Source organism: Mesoplodon mirus (genome assembly GCF_964341445.2).
Source record: "Mesoplodon mirus genome assembly, chromosome: 1".
Classification (NCBI taxonomy): domain Eukaryota; kingdom Metazoa; phylum Chordata; class Mammalia; order Artiodactyla; family Ziphiidae; genus Mesoplodon; species Mesoplodon mirus.
The window spans coordinates 131,893,667-131,915,657 of NC_138976.1; the positions used below are offsets into that span (position 1 = coordinate 131,893,667).

Sequence of the window (21,991 nt, forward strand, 5' to 3'; positions counted from 1 at the left end):
GTGATTATATATTTCACCTGTGTTTGTATATGTCTGTTCACCCCAATCTCGTAATGTATCCAATCCTCACACCTTTCCGTTGGTGAACCATAAGTTTGTTTAATGAATATGGGATTGCCCTTCTCTGTGGAAATATCTTCACTGGTATCAATTTTTAGGTAACACCTATAAGTGATATCATACGATACGTGTCTTTCTCTTTCTGACTTACTACAAGTCACGTGATCACCTCTAGACTCATCTACGGTGCTGCAAATGGCATGGTGTCCTTTTCTTCCTTGGCTAATATTCTGTCTGTACATGTACCAGTTCTTCTTTGTCCCCTCATCTGTTGATGGACTTTTTGGTTGCTTCCACGTCATGGCTATTGTAATGCTGCGGCAATGCACATTTGCCTGCCTGTGTCTTTCCAATTCTGTCTTCTTAGGTTATAGGCCCAGGAGTGGGCCTGCTGGATCATATGGTAGCAGAATGTTTACCTTGTAGAGGCACCTCCAGTCTGTTCTCATTAGTGGCTCTTTCCAGGTTACGTCCCGCTTAAAGTTGAGGGTATGCACTTCTCCACAACACCTTCAGCATTTTTTGTTTGTAGTTTTTTTGCTGATGTGTGTTCTGACTAGTGTGAGCCGATACCACTTTGTGGCTGGATTTGCATGCGTCTCATAATCCCTTGAAATTGAGCTTTCTGGCATGTCCTTGTTTTCTTCAACTGTGAGTACAGCTTACCTCTTCCAATTGTCTTCGTGAAGTGTGTGTGACATTTAGAAATATTTTGGCCATTACCTCCCTCAAGACGTTTTGAGGGCAGGTTTCATTCACAGCCCACCAGTACTGCTGCATATGAAGTGACCCTTAGCACAGGTCTTAAAGCTGCTGTTGCAGGTAACGGCCAGAGGGCGGCAGCATTTCTGCTTTTCCCAACCTGGGAACTAGGGAAACAGACCATCCAGGCAGTGGTGATCCTCGGTTATATATTAGAGTGGAATGTGCCCCCAAAAGCTGATGTCTCCTTACTTATGTTTGTTTTATAAATTGTATTTATATATATTTTTTATTGGAGTCATATTCCATTGTGTACATGGACCACTTCTTCTTTGTGCATTCCTCTGATGATGGACATTTTCGTAGCTTCCAAGTGTTGGCTATGGTAAATATTGCTGGAGTGGAGGATTGCCAGCCTGTGTTTTTTTTTTTTTTTTTTTTTTTTTTTTTTTTGCGGTTCGTAGGCCTCTCACTGTGGTGGACCCTCCCATTGCAGAGCACAGGCTCCGGACGCGCAGGACCAGCAGCCCTAGCTCACGGGACAAGCCACTCCGTGGCACGTGGGATCTTCCCGACCCGGAGCATGAACGCGTGTCCCCTGCATTGGCAGGCGAGCTCTCAACCACTGCGCCACCAGTGAAGCCCAGCCTGTGTTTTTTTGATTCTCATCCCCTCAGGCAATAGGCCCAGCAGTGGTTATGCTTGATTGAATGGTAGCTCAGTATTTACCTTTACAAGGCACCTCATTTTTGTTTTCATTACTGGCTCTTACCATGTCCCACTTTGGATCAAGGGTAGGCATTTCTCTAAAACCCCTTCAGCATTTACTTTTTGCAGAATTCTTGCTGATGGCCATTCTGACTGGTGTGAGCGGATAGGTTTTTGTAATTTGGATTTGCATATCTTTAATTATTCCTAATGTTCAGCATTTTTCCATGCCGTTTTAAATTTCTTTTTTTTTTGCCATTACACTATGCTTTTATTAGAAAAAAATATATATATATGTATTGGGGAACATTAAATATCTTGGATGTGCTAATGAGAAAATCATTTTCTCTACATGGACTGAATTTTTACTTGGAGACATGTTTTCCTACTAAAGGGAAGACTAAAGAAGGATTTTACTGTCGACCAGGCAAGACACCTCCCAAAAGATGACAATGCCTTGGACAGTGTTTATGGCGGGCTGGGGCACGTGGAATCCTTGGCCCATACTGGCAGGTACTAACTGGAAACACACTCTTCCTGGGGGACAAGGAAGGCCCAGCTGCTCATCGTCGAACCTTACACTTTTCAAACTATGTTGGTGTCTGACTTCCCTTTCCCTGACAGAACAACTCTGGCCCTTGGAGGTGGCTTTATGACTGCAGGCTGTAGAACCCATCATTCTCCCTCCCTCTGGGTAGGAGGTAAGCCTATGGTAGCAGAAACCCCCACATACTGGGACTTGGAATTCCACTCTGTGCTCATTTAACTCTGTGGCATGAAGTCCATGGTGAATTGCTCTTTTTTCTTCTACGATCTGTCCAACAGCTGTCATGAGTGCCTGACACTCAGCAGTCTCACTCTTCTAGATTGATCTGCTTTTGACTGATCCGTGACTCCGGGCAGTGGCTGATATGGGCTTTTTTTTTTTTTTTTTTCTTTGCAGAGCATCTCGACCATTGACTTTTTTATTGGGGAAAATCCACTTTAAAAATAGCCTCATCCTTTTTCTGAAGAGGCTTTCTGGAGGGCTCTATTTCTTCTCTGGCATGAGCTGGAGACATCTGCTCCCAATAGAGTCTGTTATTCCCCTGACCTGGGCAGGGCGGCTCATACTTCCAGCTTGAGGGGTCCCTCATTCTTTAAACATCTCTTCGTGCTCTCCTGGCTTATGCCTCCTACGGTCCTCTCTTTTGTAAGTAGGGGCAATCATCTTGCTCTGGCTCTTCCATGAGTCTTGGAGTTTTGAAGTTTGGGGCTCCTGCTGCCCTAGGTTGCTCCTTTGGCCTTCCGTAAGGCCACTTGGCTCCTGGGAAGCTAACGTGTCTCTGGTGGGGACTCTCTGGGGATGGCACTGAGGCACCTGAGAAGCCAAGTTGTCTGCAGCAAGGAACCTGTGTTTGGGAAAGTCCTGAAGCTGGTTGCCTGACTGTACTTTTACTTTGGAGTTAAACTTACTAGCAACCTCCATGTTAAGGTATGGCTCACCTAGATGTTGGAAAACAGATATTCTAGGTAGTAGGAAACTTTTACTGGCCCCTGGCACCTCTAAACTCCTCATAGGTACATTTGTGGTTTGGGATTTTGTCAACACTTTGGTTTCCAAGATAACACTAGACTCTGGTTGAAGAGCAGGAGACTCCTTGGCCTCCACAGCCTCCCTGGCCTCTTCACCTCTCAAAGATTGGGATCCTAAGTTCACCTCCATCACTGTTACCCTATGGCAGGGGTCTCCTGAGGCCTGACCACCACTCTCCTCTCTTGGCTCGTTCCTGACCATTGCTGAACTTGGACCTGGCTCTAGGCTGTCCCTCTTGACCCATTCCACAGTCTCACTCTTCCAGGTTCTGCCCACAAGGCTGAGTGTGAGGGACTGAGAAGGTGGCCTGCCCTGCTGGGCAGTCTGAGAAGCCTTTGAGGGCCCATGATAGTCACCAGGTGGAATCGCTCCCAGGGCACTCTGGATTTCCTTACACACAGTGGAGGGGACAAGGAGAGGCCTCTTCAGGGCAGGAACGGACTCTTCTGTTCTCACCTTCTCTCCTGAATGAGCCTGAGGAGGTTTCTCCGGGAACTCAGCAAACGTGACTGTTGAGTGGGACCCAGATACACAGGTGGCTGAAGGGGACGAGGCTAACCGCAGGGTGGTGGAGGGTTGGAACTTTGTCGACTTCAAGAGATTGATGGGCTTGAGGACCTTGAGGGGTAGGGTCCACCCGTGCTTTACCCAAAACCTTGTAATATGTGCTTCCAGCACCTCTCGAGTGTCTTGAACCAGGAAGGAAACCCTACAGGAGGTGTTCCTGCAGTGTTCCCAACCCTTCAAGCAGTATCCTCCATAGGCTCCAGCAGTCACTGCTTTGCACATCTCACCAGGAGGGTCTTGCCATGAGAGCTGATGAAAGTTGCCCTTGCCAGGAAGCCTCCCCAGGCAGCTCCGCAGAGGAGAAGCCAGGTTGTGAGTCCCCTCCAGTTCTTCCAGGCAATCTCTGCAAGCTTTCAAAGATCGACTTTTCTTCCTACTCCTGCTCCTCCCCTTCAGCTCTACTTGATGCTTCCTGATGTTTCTAGGTTTCCTAGGTGGTGCTAAGAATGGATTACTCTGGAAGCAGGGGAGTAACACGAGGAAGAGCCCCTGTCCACACAGGAAGCCAAGGATGATATCAATCACCCAGGAAGTTGGGCTAGATCTCAGCCAGATAGCAACAGTGTTTTTCAAAGAAAAGCGATTCTCCATCTTCTGAACTGCATTGCCGCCCTCAGGCAACAGAGCCCTGGGAGTTCACTTGATGGCAGAACCCCAGGCCTGCATCACAGAGCTGTGGCCTTGTCACAAAGGGCTCCTGAGTGTGGGGGAGGGGCACTAAGAGCAATAGGCTGAATCACTGCCCCTCCTTCCCATCCAGACCTTTATCCAGCTTTATCCGGAGAGAGCTGCGGAGAGCCACACCGGCGGACAGGTGGCGGCGCTGGGGCTGGGCGCCGGTGGGGCCGGCCAGGTGCAGGTGGAGGGGCTCGCGGGCCGCACGGACGGCACCCGGGCCCGCGGCGGAGTCTGGGTCCGGGCCAGCCACCCCCGGAGCGTCGGGTGTGCCGCTGCCTTCCAGGGCCGCCTTCGGGCTGCATGGAGCGGCCCCTCTGGCGCTCTGTGGTGGTGGGGGGGGTGGCGGAGGAGGTGGGGCCTGCAGCGGTGCCCGTCGGGGGGCGGAGATGGCGGCCACCGCCGCGGGCGACTAAAGGAGAAGGTGGAGCTGCAGCGGGAGGCCAAAAGCCTACAGCCTACAGCACCCGGTATTCCCAGGCGGTCTCCGATCCAAGTACTAACAAGGCCCGACACTGCTTAGCTTCCGAGATCAGACGAGATCGGGCTCGTTCAGGGTGGTATGGCCGTAGATGGAGGCGGGGACCGCGGGCTGCCTCTTGAGGCCCAGCTTCGCTTGTCCTTGCGCCTTACCGCCATCCCCGCGGCCAGCCCGCCCCAGCAGCGCCCCTCCACCCGCCCAGGCAGGACAACGGAGGCCTAGGGTATCGGGGCGGGGCGGAGGGGCCGTATTAAATTTCTGGTACAGAAAAACAGAAAAAAACGGGGAGTACAATTAACCTCTTGAAATTGTCCTCTTGCATGGTTGCCCTCTTTAGAAGTTTTGGGTCCATTTTCGACCCCAGGATTGTTTTTCAGGGCAGGTGCCATTTACAGGCTGCAATGAGTGTGAATATTTAGTGACCATGAGCACTGGGTTTAAAGCTTCTGTTGTGGCAAACGGCCACAAGGCGGCAGCATTTCTCCATTCCCAAATCTGGTTACTAGGGCAGCAGAGCCTTTCGGGGAACAATGGGATACAGAAGAAGGCATCACTGAAGTCTAATACAGAATACCGTGTCCTGGTGGATGGTAGAATGACCAGCAGGGTGTAGGAATTAGGAACTACCGGATGTATATCCTCGGTGGCTTCACTGACTGTCCCGACATCGTTTACCAGGTCCCCAGCAGCCCAAGGGGCTCTCGTGGTCAGGGCAATCCCAGGATATGGAGCTCACCTGGGCACGCCCCCCTTCCCAAGCAGCCCATGGCGCTCTCGTGGTCAGGCCCCTCCCAGGATACGGAGCTGCCCTGGGCAGGTACCCCGGCAGGGCTGGGCACACAGGTACCGTGCACGTAGCCCTCATTGCAGAGCAGCCCAGATCACCTGTCACTCAGAGCTGACACAGAGCACCTCAGAGCAGGACTTGAGCTAACAAACAGCAGCTCCGACAGGTCTGTGACCCTGGGCATCACTCTGTGCGGCCTCCCTCTGCCTGGTCTTCCAGAGGCTTCCACCACAGCCGGGGCAGCAGGCCTCTTTCTCCACCCATCACCCCTCCTCTCCCTGACTCCTGGGTTCCTCTCATTAGGAGAGGGTCTTCTTGAAGTTGTCTCCCACTCATGGGCCAGATAAAAGGATTAGAAAACAAGCTGGAGCTGCAGCCCCTTGTCTATCCAGACTCTCAGGAGCCCACACCTGTTCCTTGGACCCGGCCGGTTCAGCGAGGTGCATTTTCTGCAATGTGAGTCCCTGAGGGGTGAGGATGGGCTGACCTGGGCAGCCTGACCCTGCCGGCCAGCCCTCCCCAGGTGTGCCTGGCTTGAGGTCCATATAAACACGGCTCCAGGCAGCAAGAGCCCCTGCAGCTGTGACTGACGCCATAATCTCTGCCCCGTCAGCAGTCTCGGGGCTGTGCTGGTGGGAGGGAGTGAGGGGCCACGGCTCTGTGGGTGGCCCGGTGTGAGTGGGGCTCTGCTGGACTTTCTGCAGGAGTTGCCGGGCTGCCACCTGCTAAAGAAGAGGATGTGTCACCCATACCTTCCGTTGGAATTTCTCCCCGGGCAGAGGTGAGGAAGGAAAAAAGCAGTGGGGGCCGGGACAGGAGGAGTATCTCAGGCAGGGAAATGGAAAGCTTCCAGAAGAGCGCCCGGGGCCAGGACCATCCTGGCTGGCCTGCAGGCACCAAGTCGGCCTGCGTGCTGTCGCTGCTGTGGCTCCACGGCCCTTCCTCTAGGCTTTCAAGTCCTTGGACATATTCAGGTGTTTTACCTGGGAAGGGTGGGAACAGTTCAGCAGCAGCTGGCCTGGGGCTCAGCTCACGTTTACTCACAGACGCCTCGGCACGGTCCCCCAGCTTTGCAATGAGGACGCTCCTTGCGGGGGTGGGGGGGCTGCTGGCTGCATGGGAGATGATTCCCCACCTCTGCCCAACTTCAGAAATGTTTGCCGCTGGAGCCAGTGCCCTGATAGGGTTTTTTTGTGTATAACTGGTGGGTTCTGGTGTTTTTTTTTTTTTCTTTTTTGGTTCAAGTTAGATTTTATTCCTCTTTTATGTATTTATAGATATAAGCATGGAAATAATTCATTCCTATAAATACATCTGTGTGAAGGGAAGTACTTTTTTTTCCGTTTTATTTTAAAATTTTATTTATTTTAAAAAATTTTGAAATTTAAGTTTTTTTTTTTTATTCAGCAGGATTATTATTAGTTATCTATTTTATGCATATACATGTATACAGGACAATCCCAATCTCCCGACTCATCCCACCACCAACAACCCATGGCTTCTCCCCTCTTGGTGTCCATACGTTTGTTCTCTACCTCTGTGTCTCTATTTCTGCCCTGCAAACCGGGTCATCTGTACCATCTTTCTAGGTTCCACATATATGCATTAATATACAATATTTGTTTTTCTCCTTCTGACTTACTTCACTCTGTATGACAGTCTCTAGATCCGTCGACGTCTCCACAGATGACCCAGTTTCGTTCCTTTTTATGGCTGAGTAATATTCCGTTTTATAGATGGACCACATCCTTATCCGTTCGTCTGTCTGTGGGCATTTAGGTTGCTTCCATTACCTGGCTATTGTAAATAGTGCTGCAATGAACATTGTGGTGAATGTGTCTTTTTGATTTATGGTTTTCTCTGGCTATATGCCCAGAAGTGGGATTGCTGGATCCTATGGTAATTCTATTTTTAGTTTTTTAAGGAACCTCCATGCTGTTCTCCATAGTGACTGTATCAATTTACATTCCCACCAATAGTGGAAGAGGGTTCCTTTGGTCCACACCCTCCCCAGCATTTGTTGTTTGTACATTTTCTGATGATGCCCATTCTAACAGGTGTGAGGCGATACCTCACTGTAGTTTTGATGTGCATTTCTCTAATGATGAGTGATGTTGAGCAGCTTTTCATGTGCGTCTTGGCCATCTCTGTGTCTTCTTTGAAGAAACGTCTATTTAGATCTTCTGCCCATTTTTGTATTGGGATGTTTGGTTTTTTTTAATATTAAGCTGCATGAGCTGTTTATATATATTGGAGATTAAACCTTTGTCCATTGATTCGTTTGTGAAAGTTTTCGCCCATTCTGAAGGTTGCTTTATTCCATTCCCGTTTTTTCAACAAAGAAAGAAAGCACAAGAAGCAGAACACTAATGTGCGCAAAATATGCCTCTTGAAAGTGTCGTTTTGAAATATGGACGTCTTTTGAATTTTTTGGTCGATATATGACCCCAGGATTTGTTTTCAGGGCAGGTGTCATTTACAGGCCTGCAATGATTTTGAATATCCACTGACCATGAGCGCTGGGATTAAAGGTGCTGTTGTGTGAAACGGCCACAAGGGGGCAGCAGTTCTCCCTTACCAAATCTGGTTACTAGGGCAGCAGAGCCTCAATGGAAGTCGCGTTCTAGATGGTAATTTTGAATGGAATGTGCCAGGAGAAAGCCCCTCAAGTTTGTCTCACTACTTCTTGTCCGTGTTTTTAATTTAATTTTTTTTTATTTTTTATTACAGCAAGTTTGATTACAATGTTTGGCTTGTTGCAGGTGTGCAAGATGTGTTTCTTTTACACATATACATATGTCTGTTCTTCCTGGGATCCTTTTCCCATGTACGTTATGACAGAATGTTGAGTAGTCTTATCTTGGTATTCCGTAGGTCTTTGGTGATTATATATTTCACCTGTGTTTGTATATGTCTGTTAACCCCAATATCGTAATGAATGCAATCCTCACACCTTTCCATTGGTGAACCATAAGTTTGTTTAATGAATCTGGGATTGCCCTTCTCTGTGGAAATATCTTCACTGGTATCAATTTCTAGGTAACACCTATAAGTGATATCATACGATATGTGTCTTTCACTTTCTGACTTACTACCAGTCACGTGATTACCTCTGGACTCATCTACGGTGCTGCAAATGGCATTGCGTCCTTTTTTTCCTTGGCTAATATTCTGTCTTAGCGAGGTCCATTTTCTGCAATGTGATTCCCTGAGGGCTGAGGATTAGCTTACCTGGGCAGCCTGACCGTGCCGGCAAGCCCTCCCCAGGTGTGCCTGGGTTGAGGTCAATATAAACAGCACTCCAGGCAGCAAGAGCCCCTGCAGCTGTGCCTGACGCCATATTCTCTGCCCCGTCAGCAGTCTTGGGGCTGTGCTGGTAGGAGGGTGTGAGGGTCCACGGGTTTGTTGTTGGCCCGGTGTGAGTGGGGCTCTGCTGGACTTTCTGCAGGAGTTGCCAGGCTGCCACCTGTAAAGAAGAGGATGTGTCACCCATAACTTCCACTGGAATTTCTCTCCGGGCTGAGGTGAGGAAGGAAAAAAAGGAGTGGGGGCCGGGCCAGGAGGGGTATCTCAGGCAGGGAAATGGAAAGCTTCCAGAAGAGCGCCCGGGGCCAGGACCATCCTGGCTGGCCTGCAGGCACCAAGTTGGCCTGCGTGCTGTCGCTGGGGTGGCTCCACGGCCCTTCCTCTAGGCTTTCAAGCCCTTGTACCTATTCAGCTGTTTTACCTGGGAAGGGTGGGAACTGTTCAGCAACAGCTGGCCTGGGGCTCAGCTCACGTCTACTCACAGAGGCCTTGGCATGGTCCCCCAGCTTTGCAATGAGGATGCTCCTTGCTTGGGGGGGGCAGGGCTGCTGGCTGTATGGGAGATGATTCCCCACCTCTGACCAATTTCAGAATTGTTTACCACTGGGGCAAGTGCCTTGTTAGCGTTTTCCTCTGAATAACCGTTAGGTTCAGGTATTTTTTTTTTCTCTTTTTTGGTTCAAGTTAGATTTTATTCCTCTTTTATGTAATTATAGATATAAGCATGGAATTAATTCATTCATATAAATACATCTGTGTGAATGGAAGAACTTTTTTCTGTTTTATTTTTAAATTTTATTTTAAAAAATTGTGAAATGTAATTTTATTTATTTTTTTATACAGCAGGTTATTATTAGTTATCTATTTTATGCATATACATGTATACAGGTCAATCCCAATCTCCCAACTCATCCCACCACCACCACCCCATGGCTTCCCCGACTTGGTGTCCATATGTTTGTTCTCTACCTCTGTGTCTCTATTTCTGCCCTGCTAACCAGTTCATCTGTACCATTTTTCTAGGTTCAACATATAGACATTAATATACAATATTTGTTTTTCTCTTTCTGACTTACTTCACTCTGTATGACAGTCTCTAGATCCATCAACTTCTCTACAAATGACCCAGTTTCATTCCTTTGTATGGCTGAGTAATATTCCATTTTATATATGTTCCACATCTTTATCCATTCGTCTGTCTGTGGGCAATTAGGTTGCTTCCATTACCTGGCTATTGTAAATAGTGCTGCAATGAACATTGTGGTGAATGCGTCTTTTTGATTTATGGTTTTCTCTGGCTATATGCCCAGAAGTGGGATTGCTGGATCCTATGGTAATTCTCTTTTTAGTTTTTTAAAGGAACATCCATACTGTTCTCCATAGTGACTGTATCAATTTACATTTCCAGAAATAGTGGAAGAGGGTTCCTTTTGTCCACACCCTGCCCAGAATTTGTGGTTTGTAGATTTTCTGATGATGCCGATTCTAACAGTTGTGAGGTCATACCTCATGGTAGTTTTGATTTGCGTTTCTCTAATAATTAGTGATGTTGAGCAGCTTTTCATGTTCGTCTTGGCCATCTCTGTGGCTTCTTTGAAGAAACGTCTATTTAGATCTTCTGCCCATTTTTGTATTGGGGTGTTTGTTTTATTAATATTAAGCAGCATGAGCTGTTTATATATATTGGCGATTAAACCTTTGTCCATTGATTCGTTTTCGAACGTTTACACCCATTCTGAGGGTTGCCTTTTTCCATTCCCGTTTTTTAACAAAGAAACAAAGAAAGTAAAAGAAGCAGAACACTAATGTGTGTAAAATATGCCTTTTCAAACGGTCGTTTTTTAATATGGACGTCCTTTGAATTTTTTCGTCGATATGTGACCCCAGGATTTGTTTTCAGGGCAGGTGTCATTTACAGGCCTGCAATGATTTTGAATATCCACTGACCATTAGCGCTGGGATTAAAGCTGCTGTTGTGTGAAACGGCCACAAGGTGGCAGCAGTTCTCCCTTACCAAATCTGGTTACTAGGGCAGCAGAGCCTTAATGGAAGTCGTGTTCTAGATTGGAATTTAGAATGGAATGTGCCAGGAGAAAGCCCCTCACGTTTGTCTCAGTACTTCTTGTTCGTGTTTTTAATTTAATTTTTTTATTTTTTATTACAGCAAGTTTGATTACAATGTTTGGCTTGTTGTAGGTGTGGAAGATGTGGTTCTTTTACACATATACAGATGTCTGTTCTTCCTGGGATCCTTTTCCCATGTACGTTATGACAGAATGTTGAGTAGACTTCTCTTGGTAATACGTAGGTGTTTGGTGATAATATATGTCACCAGTGTTTTTATATGTCTGTTAACCCCGATATCATAATGAAACCAATCCTCACACCTTTCCATTGGTGAACCATAAGTTTGTTTAATGAATCTGTGATTGCCCTTCTCCGTGGAAATATCAGCCCTGGTATCCATTTTTAGGTAACACCTATAAGTGATATGATACGATATGTGTCTTTCACTTTCTGACTTACTACAAGTTACATGATTACCTCTAGACTCATCTACGGTGCTGCAAATGGCATTGTGTCCTTTTTTTCCTTGGCTTCTATTCTGCATTAGCGTGGTCCATTTTCAACAATGTGATTCCCTGAGGGTTGTGGATTAGCTGACCTGGACAGCCTTACACTGACGGCGGGCCCTCCCCAGGTGTGCCTGTTTGAGGTCAATATAAACAGCGCTCCATGCAGCAATAGCCCCTTAAGCTGTGCCTGACTCCATATTCTCTGCCCTGTCAGCAGTCTCGGGGCTGTGCTGGTGGGAGGGAGTGAGGGGCCACAGCTTTGTGGGTGGCCCGGTGTGAGTGGGGTTCTGCTGGCCTTTCTGCAGGAGTAGCCAGGCTGCCACCTGTAAAGAAGAGGATGTGTCACCCATACCTTCCGCTGGAATTTCTCTCCGGACAGAGGTGAGGAAGGAAAAAAGCAGTGGGGACCGGGACAGGAGGGGTATCACAGGCAGGGCAATGGAAAGCTTCCGGAAGAGCGCCCGGGGCCAGGATCCCCCTGGCTGGCCTGCAGGCACCAAGTTGGCCTGCGTGTTGTCGCTGGTGTGGCTCTGCGGCACTTCCTCTAGGCTTTCAAGCCCTTGTACATATTCAGGTGTTTTACCTGGGAGGGGTGGGAACACTTAAGCAGCAGCTGGCCTGGGGCTCAGCTCACGTTTACTCACAGATGCCTCGGCACTGTCCCCCAGCTTTGCAATGAGGACGCTCCTTTCATGGGGGTTGGGTTGCTGGCTGAATGGAAGATGGTTCCCCACCTCTGACCAATTTCAGAATTGTTTACCGCTGGAGCAAGTGCCCTGATAGGGTTTTCCTCTGTATAACTGGTGGGATCAGGTTTTTTTTTTTCTTTTATGGTTCAAGTTAGATTTTATTCCTCTTTTATGTATTTATAGATATAAGCATGGAAATAATTCATTCCTATAAATATATCTGTGTGAAGGGAAGAAATTTTTCTGTTTTACTTTTAAATTTTATTTTTTTTAATTTTGAAATTTAATTTTATTTATTTTTTTATGCACCAGGTTATTATTAGTTATGTATTTTATGCATATACATGTATACATTTCAATCCCAATCTCCCAACTTATGCCACCACCTCCACCCCATGGCTTCCCACACTTGGTGTCCATACGTTTGTTCTCTACCTCTGAGTCTCTATTTCTGCCCTGCAAACCAGTTCATCTGTACCATTTTTTAGGTTCCACATATATGCATTAACATACAATATTCGTTTTCCTCTTTTTGACTTACTTCATTCTGTATGACAGTCTTCTAGATCCATCGATGTCTCTACAAATGACACAGTTTCATTCCTTTTCATGGCTGAGTAATATTCCATTTTATATATGTACCACATCTTTATCCATTCATCTGTCTGTCGGCATTTAGGTTGCTTCCATTACCTGGCTATTGTAAATAGTACTGCAATGAACATTGTGGTGAATGTGCCTTTTTGATTTATGGTTTTCTCTGGGTATATGCCCAGACGTGGGATTGCTGGATCAGATTGTAATTCTATTTCTAGTTTTTTTTAAGGAAACTCCATACTCTTCTCCATAGTGACTGTATCAATTTACATTCCCACCAATAGTGGAAGAGGGCTCCTTTTGTTCACACCCTCCCCAGAATTTGTTGTTTGTAGATTTTCTGATGATGCCGATTCTAACAGGTGTGAGGTGATACCTCATTGTTGTTTTGATTTGCATTTCTCTAATAATTAGTAATGTTGAGCAGCTTTGCATGTGCGTTTTGGCTATCACTGTGCCTCCTCTGAAGAAACGTCTCTTCTAGTGGGTTTGAGCTGATTCTCACTGCCATGTTTATGTTGTCTAGACACAATAGATTCCCTTACGGAGACATATCAAAACATAGGTTTTCAGATTCTTACTAGTCAGATATATTCCTTTGCGTGGAATATGGTGTTTTGAGACCCTGTCACTGTGGAACGTGTAGGTCTTGCCTATTCCGTATATGGTTTTTGGATCGGTACATTTCCTAATATCAAACTATGCTTTTATGCATCAGCCCACCACTCCTTCCCCATTAAGCAGGCATAAGAGTGTTTTCTCAGTGTGAGACACTGTTTTCTTTCCTTACTCAGTTCATGTGTAGCCATGTATACAGGACCTTCATAAGTGATATCTTATGACAAGTTTCTTTTTTGTGTGACTTATTTCACTTAGAATCATCGTACCTGAATCCACTCACTTTGCTGCTACTGGCCTTATGACATTGATTTCATGGCTGAGGGATATTCCATCGTACTTAATTACCATAATTTCTTGAACCATTTTGGTCTTTCCTGGGATATTTAAGGTGTACCCAAGTTGAGGTTCTTGTAAGCAGTGCAGCCCTAAATTTGGGGGTGGCTCTCTCTTATTGATTTTCAGTTTTCCTAAGGTATATTCCCTAGACTGGAAGTGCCCTTGGCTTTGAAGCTCTGTTGCTTACTTGTTTTGGGGGAACAAAATGCACTCCTCCAGAGAGGCAGTTGGCAGTGTACATCCCGCCCATCAGCATAACAAGGCTCCCTGTTCTCCAGGGCCTGTCTTGCCTTTCTGGTTTTTACACATTTTGTGGATGTCCCTTTTGACCGGTGGGAAGTGATAGTTCTTTGTAGTGCAGATTTGCATTGCCCGCTTGCTTGCTTGGCCAAAAAGGGCGTATGCATTTTCTCCTGAATATATTCAGGGGAAAACACATACGCCCTTTTGGCCAAGTGCATCATTATGGAAATTGTGCCCCTCTTCAGTGCTTTAAAGGCGACTCCAACGTACCTCTTGAAATCTGTTTCCTGCTATTGTGCCTCGCTTTTGAGTCCGCCTCGTTGCCTACCCTCAACAGATTTTAGGACGATAGTTGTCCTTCATTACTCTGCCAGTTTGTAAATTGCTGTGCCCCTGAGCTCCGTTTTTCAACTCGTTTTTTATAAGCTGAACGCAAGTCCAAAATTTTGGTTCAGGACCTATACTGGTTCCCAGTGGGTTGCTGAGACTTTGGTTAATTCTTCTTCCTGCCCGGAAATTAGAGTGGCATGTGCCCGTCCAAATGCCTAACAGCTATTCGCTCATTGGTTCTCCCTCTTCCCTTCCATCCTCTGCCAAATTGGCAACCGGTGCGCACCAGGAGGTTAAAGGGGCTGTTCCTCCAAGCTGGGAAATTGATAGTAAAGCAGTTGGAAAGTCAAACCGGAGCACCAGGAGAGGGACTATTCGTTGAGTTTTAGAAACCTTTCATATTCACAGTGTGTCCATTCTCTAGGTTTCCCGTACATGTTATAGCTGTAGTAATATTCCCTTCAACCTGGAGAGTTGGGACCCATGGAATGGGTGCCATGCATTATTGCTTTAAAGGATCTGCATTTGCTCACCAAATCTCACCAATCCTCTCAGTCCCAAGTGTCCAGCCTTATGCCATATCCAGCTGTCATTGTAGATAGGGTCATTCCAGGTTTCATCAGAGACACTGAAGGAATTGTAAAGAATTTCCCTGTTTTTTTGTTTTGTTTTTGAAATTCCTTTTTATAGTGGGTTTGAGCTGATTCTCGCTGCCATGTTTCTGCCACTCTAGACTCACTTGATTCCCTTACGGAGACATATCAATACATAGGTTTTAAGATTCTTACTAGTCAGATATATTCCTCTGTGGGAAATATGGGGTTTTGAGTCCCTTTCACTGAGGAAGGTGTAGGTCTTGTCTATTCCATAGTTGGTTTTTGGAACGGTACCTGTGCTTATATCAAACTCTGGTTTTATGCATCACCCCACCTCTCCTTCCTCCTGAAGCAGGCATAAGAGTGTTTTCTAAATATGGGACTCTGATGTTTTTCCTATCTCAGTTCATGTGTAGCCATGTTTAAAGGATCTTCATAAGTGATATCTTATGATAAGTTTCTTTTTCTGTGTGACTTATTTCACTTAGAATCATCGTACCTGAATCCAATCAATTTGCTGCTACTGGTCTTATGACATTGATTTCATGGCTGAGGGATATTCCATCGTACGTAAGTACCACAATATTTTGAACGATTTTTATATTTCCTGGGATATTTAATGTGTACCCAAGTTGAGGTTCTTGTAAGCAGTGCAGCCCTAAATTTGGCGGTGGCTCTGTCATTGATTTTCAGTTTTCCCAAGGTATATTCCCTAGACTGGAAATGCCCTTGGCTCTGTAGCTCTGTTGTTTACTTGTTGTAGGGAACACTATTCACTCCTCCAGTGAGGCAGTTGGCAATTTACATCCCGCCCACTAGCATAACAAGGATCCCTGTTCTCCAGGGCCTGTCTTGCCTTTCTGGTTTTTACACATTTTGTGGATGTCCCTTTTGAACGGTGGGAAGTGATACTTCTTTGTAGTGCAGATTTGCATTGCCCGCTTGCTTGCTTGGCCAAAAAGGGCGTATGCGTTTTCTCTTCAATATATTCAGGAGAAAACGGATACGCCCTTTTTGGCCAAGTGCATCATTGTCGAAGTTGTGCCCCTCTTCCTGTGCTTTACAGGCGATTCCTACGTACCTCTTGAAATCAGTTTCCTGCTATTCTCCTTCACTTTGACGTCCGCCTCGGTGCCTTCCCTCAACAGATTTTTGACGATAGTTGTCCTTTATTACTCTGCCAGTTTGTGAATTGCTGTGGCCCTGAGCTCCATTTCTCAACTCGTTTTTTTGTGAGCTGAACGGAAGTCCAAAATTTTGGTTCAGGACCTATACTGCTTCCCAGTGGGTGGCTGAGACTTTGATTAATTCTTCTTCAGGCCTGGAAATTAGAGTGACATATGCGCGTCCAAATGCCTAACAGCTACTCTCTCATTGGTTCTCCCTCTTCCCTTCCATCCTCTGCCAAATTGGCAACCAGTGCGAACCAGGAGCTTAAAGGGGCTGTCTCTGCAAGTTGGGAGATTGATAGCAAAGCCGTTGGAAAGTCAAACCGGAGCACCAGGAGTGGGACTATTCGTTGAGTTTTAGAAACCTTTCGTATTCACAGTGTGTCGATTCTCTAGGTTCCCCGTACATGTTATAGCTGTAGTAATATTCCCTTCAAACTGGAGAGTTGGGACCCATGGAATGGGTGCCATGCATTATTGCTTTAAAGGATCTGCATTTGCTCACCAAATCTCACCAATCCTCTCAGTCCCAAGTGTCCAGCCTTATGCCATATCCAGCTGTCATTGTAGATAGGGTCATTCCAAGTTTCATCAGAGACCCTCAAGGAATTGTAAAGAATTTCCCTGTTTTTTTTGTTTTGTTTTTGAAATTCGTTTTTATAGTGGGTTTCAGCTGATTCTCGCTGCCATGTTTATGCAAGTCTAGACACACTTGATTCCCTTACGAGACATATCAATACATAGGTTTTAAGATTCTGACTAGTCAGATATACTCCTCTGCGGGAAATATGGAGTTTTGAGTCCCTTTCACTGAGGAACATGTACGTCTTGTCTATTCCATAGTTGATTTTTGGAACGGTACCTGTGCTTATATCAAACTCTGGTTTTATGCATCACCCCACCTCTCCTTCCTCCTGAAGCAGGCATAAGAGTGTTTTCTAAATGTGAGACTCTGTTCTCTTTCCTAACTCAGTTCATGTGTAGCCATGTTTAAAGGATCTTCATAAGTGATATCTTATGATAAGTTTCTTTTTCTGTGTGACTTATTGCACTTAGAACCATCGTACCTGAATCCACTCACTTTGCTGCTACTGGTCTTATGACATTGATTTCATGGCTGAGGGATATTCCATCGTACGTAAGTACCACAGTTTTTTGAACCATTTTTATATTTCCTGGGATATTTAAGGTGTACCCAAGTTGAGGTTCTTGTAAGCAGTGCAGCCCTAAATTTGTGGGTGGCTCTGTCATTGATTTTCAGTTTTCCCAAGGTATATTCCCTAGACTGGAAGTGCCCTTTGCTCTGTAGCTGTGTTGTTTACTTGTTTTAGGGAACACAAAGCACTCGTCCAGTGAGGCATTTGGCAATTTACATCCCGCCCATCAGCATAACAAGGCTCCTGTTCTCCAGGGCCTGTCTTGCCTTTCTGGTTTTTACACATTTTGTGTATTTCCCTTTTGACCAGTGGGAAGTGATACTTCTTTGTAGTGCTGATTTGCATTGCCCGCTTGCTTGCTTGGCCAAAAAGTGCATATGCGTTTTCTCCTGAATATATTCAGGAGCAAATGGATACGCCCTTTTTCGCCAAGTGCATCATTGTCGAAGTTGTGTCCCTGTTCCTGTGCTTTACAGGCGATTCCTACGTACCTCTTGAAATCTGTTTCCTGCTGTTCTTCCTCGCTTTCAAGTCAGCCTCGTTGCCTTCTCTCAACAGATTTTTGGACGATAGTTGTCCTTTATTACTCTGCCAGTTTGTGAATTGCTGTGCCCTTGAGCTCAATTTTTCATCTCAATTTTTGTGAGCTGAACGCAAGTCCAAAATTTTGGTTCAGGACCTATACTGGTTCCCGGTGGGTGGCTGAGACTTTGGTTAATTCTTCTTCCTGCCGGGAAAATAGAGTGGCATGTGCCCGTCCAATTGCCTAACAGCTACTCTCTCATTGGTTCTCCCTCTTCCCTTCCATCCTCTGCCAAATTGGCAACCTGTGCGAACCAGGAGGTTAAAGGGGCTGTCTCTCCAAGTTGGGAGATTGATAGTAAAGCAGTTGGAAAGTCAAACCGGAGAACCAGGAGAGGGACTATTCTTTGAGTTTTAGAAACCTTTCGTATTCACAGTGTGTCCATTCTCTAGGTTTCCCGTACATGTTATAGCTGTAGTAATATTCCCTTCAACCTGGAGAGTTGGGACCCATGGAATGGGGGCCATGCATTATTGCTTTAAAGGGTCTGCATTTGCTCACCCAGTCTCACCAATCCTCTCATTCCCAAGTGTCCAGCCTTATGCCACATCCAGCTGTCATTGTAGATAGGGTCATTCCAGGTTTGGTCAGAGACCCTGAAGGAATTGTGAAGAATTTCCCTGTTTTTTCGTTTTGTTTTTGAAATTCCTTTTTATAGTGGGTTTCAGCTGATTCTCGCTCCCATGTTTATGCCAGTCTAGACACACTTGATTCCCTTATGGAGACATATCAATACATAGGTTTTAATATTCTTACTAGTCAGATATATTCCTCTGCGTGAAATATAGGGTTTTGAGTCCCTTTCACAGAGGAAGGTGTAGGTCTTGTCTGTTCTAAAGTTGGTTTTTGGAAGGGTACCTGTGCTTATATCAAACTCTGGTTTTATGCATCACCCCACCTCTCCTTCCCACTTAAGCAGGCATAAGAGTGTTTTCTAAATGTGAGACTCTGTTCTCTTTCCTAACTCAGTTCATGTGTAGCCATGTTTACAGGATCTTCATAAGTGATATCTTATGATAAGTTTCTTTTTCTGTGTGACTTATTTCACTTAGAATCATCGTACCTGAATCCACTCACTTTGCTGCTACTGGTCTTATGACATTGATTTCATGGCTGAGGGATATTCCATCGTATGTAAGTATCACAATGTTTTGAACCATTTTTATATTTCCTGGGATATTTAAGGTGTACCCAAGTTGAGGTTCTTGTAAGCAGTGCAGCCGTAAATTTGGGTGTGGCTCTGTCTTATTGATTTTCAGTTTTCCCAAGGTATATTCCCTAGACTGGAAGTGCCCTTGGCTCTGTAGCTCTGTTGTTTACTTGTTTTAGGCAACACAATGCACTCCTCCAGTGAGGCAGTTGGCAATTTACATCCCGCCCACTAGCATAACAAGGATTCCTGTTCTCCAGGTACTGTCTTGCCTTTCTGGTTTTTACACATTTTGTGGATGTCCCTTTTGACCGGTGGGAAGTGATACTTCTTTGTAGTGCAGATTTGCATTGCCCGCTTGCTTGCTTGGCCAAAAAGGGCGTATGCGTTTTCTCCTGAATATATTCAGGAGAAAATGCATACGCCCTTTTGGGCCAAGTGCATCATTGTCGAAGTTGTGCCCCTCTTCCTGTGCTTTACAGGCGATTCCAACGTACCTCTTGAAATCTGTTTCCTGCTATTCTGCCTCACTTTCAAGTCCGCCTTGGTGCCTTCCCTAAACAGGTTTTTGGACGATAGTTTTCCTTTATTACTCTGCCAGTTTGTGAATTGCTGTGCCCCTGAGCTCCATTTCTCAACTCGTTTTTAGTGAGCTGAACGCAATTCCAAAATTTTGGTTCAGGAACTATACTGGTTCCAGGTGGGTGGCTGTGACTTTGGTTAATTCTTCTTCCTGCCGGGAAACTAGAGTGACATGTGCCCGTCCAAATGCCTAACAGCTACTCTCACATTGGTTCTCCGTCTTCCCTTCAATCCTATACCAAATTGGCAACCTGTGCGAACCAGGAGGTTAAAGGGGCTGTCTCTCCAAGTTGGGAGATTGATAGTAAAGCAGTTGGAAAGTCAAACCGGAGCACCAGGAGAGGGACTATTCGTTGAGTTTTAGAAACCTTCCGTATTCACCGTGTGTCCATTCTCTAGGTTTCCTGTACATGTTATAGCTGTAGTAATATTCCCTTCAATTTGGAGAGTTGGGACTCATGGAATGGGGGCCATGCATTATTGATTTAAAGGGTCTGAATTTGCTCACCCCATCTCACCAATCCTCTCATTCCCAAGTGTCCAGCCTTATGCCACAACCAGCTGTCATTGTAGATAGGGTCATTCCAGGTTTGGTCAGAGACTCTGAAGGAATTGTGAAGAATTTCCCTGTTTTTTCGTTTTGTTTTTGAAATTCCTTTTTATAGTGGGTTTGAGCTGATTCTCGCTACCATGTTTATGCCAGTCTAGACACACTTGATTCCCTTACTGAGACATATCAAAACATACGTTTTAAGATTCTTACTAGTCAGATATATTCCTCTGCGTGAAATATGCGGTTTTGAGTCCCTTTCACTGAGGAAGGTGTAGGTCTTGTCTGTTGCAAAGTTGGTTTTTGGAACGGTACCTGTGCTTATATCAAACTCTGGTTTTATGCATCACCCCACCACTCCTTCCCCCTTAAGCAGGCATAAGAGTGTTTTCTAAATGTGAGACTCTGTTCTCTTTCCTAACTCAGTACATGTGTAGCCATGTTTATAGGATCTTCATAAGTGATATCTTATGATAAGTTTCTTTTTCTGTGTGACTTATTTCACTTAGAATCATCGTACCTGAATCCACTCACTTGGCTGCTACTGGTCTTATGACATTGATTTCATGGCTGAGGGATATTCCATCGTACATAAGTACCACAATGTTTTGCACCATTTTTATTTTTCCTGGGATATTTAAGGTGTACCCAAGTTGAGGTTCTTGTAAACAGTGCAGCCCTAAATTTGGGTGTGGCTCTGTCTTATTGATTTTCAGTTTTCCCAAGGTATATTCCCTAGACTGGAAGTGCCCTTGGCTCTGTAGCTCTGTTGTTTACTTGTTTTAGGGAACACAGTGCACTCCTCCAGTGAGGCAGTTGGCAATTTACATCCCGCCCGTGTGCATAACAAGGCTCCCGGTACACCAGGGCCTGTCTTGCCTTTCTGGTTTTTACACATTTTGTGGATGTCCCTTTTGACTGGTGAGAAGTGATACTTCTTTTTAGTGCAGATTTGCATTGCCCGCTTGCTTGCTTGGCCAAAAAGGGCGTATGCGTTTTCTCCTGAATATATTCAGGAGAAAATGCATACGCCCTTTTGGGCCAAGTGCATCATTGTCGAAGTTGTGCCCCTCTTCCTGTGCTTTACAGGCGATTCCAACGTACCTCTTGAAATCTGTTTCCTGCTATTCTTCCTCACTTTCAAGTCCGCCTCGGTGCCTACCCTCATCAGGTTTTTGGACGATAGTTGTCCTTTATTACTCTGCCAGTTTGTGAATTGCTGTGGCCCTGAGCTCCATTTATCAACTCGTTTGTTGTGAGCTGAACGCAAGTCCAAAATTTTGGTTCAGGACCTATTCTGGTTCCTGGTGTTTGGCTGAGACTTTGGTTAATTCTTCTTCCTGCCGGGAAATTAGAGTGGCATGTGCCCGTCCAAATGCCTAACAGCTACTCTCTCATTGGTTCTCCCTCTTCCCTTCCATCCTCTGCCAATTTGGCAACCTGTGCGAACCAGGAGGTTAAAGGGGCTGTCTCTCCAATCTGGGAGATTGATAGTAAAGCAGTTGGAAAGTCAAACCGGAGCACCAGGAGAGGGACTATTTGTTGAGTTTTAGAAACCTTTCGTATTCACTGTGTGTCCATTCTCTAGGTTTCCCATACATGTTATATCTGTAGTAATATTCCCTTCAACCTGGAGAGTTGGGACCTATGGAATGGGGGCCATGCATTATTGCTTTAAAGGGTCTGCATTTGCTCACCCAATCTCACCAATCCTCTCATTCCCAAGTGTCCAGCCTTATGCCACATCCAACTTTTATTGTAGAGAGGGTCAATCCACGTTTCCTCAGAGACCCTGTATGAATTCTAAAGAATTTCCCTGTTTTTTGGTTTTGTTTTTGAAATTCCTTTTTACAGTGGGTTTGAGCTGATTCTCGCTGCCATGTTTATGCCAGTCTAGACACACTTGATTCCCTTACGGAGACATATCCATACATAGGTTTTAAGATTCTT

General features: G+C 45.6%; 1 long non-coding RNA gene across 1 annotated transcript in view; it reads right to left on the minus strand.

Moving 5' to 3' along the window:
* Positions 1-4,004: 4,004 nt before the first annotated feature.
* The window catches only part of LOC309804625, a 300,532-nt gene continuing 282,545 nt past the window's right edge, over positions 4,005-21,991 (minus strand). Inside the window, exon 3 of the long non-coding RNA XR_014294147.1 lies at positions 4,005-4,021. This is a non-coding gene — a long non-coding RNA (uncharacterized lncRNA). The remainder of the gene's footprint in view (positions 4,022-21,991) is intronic.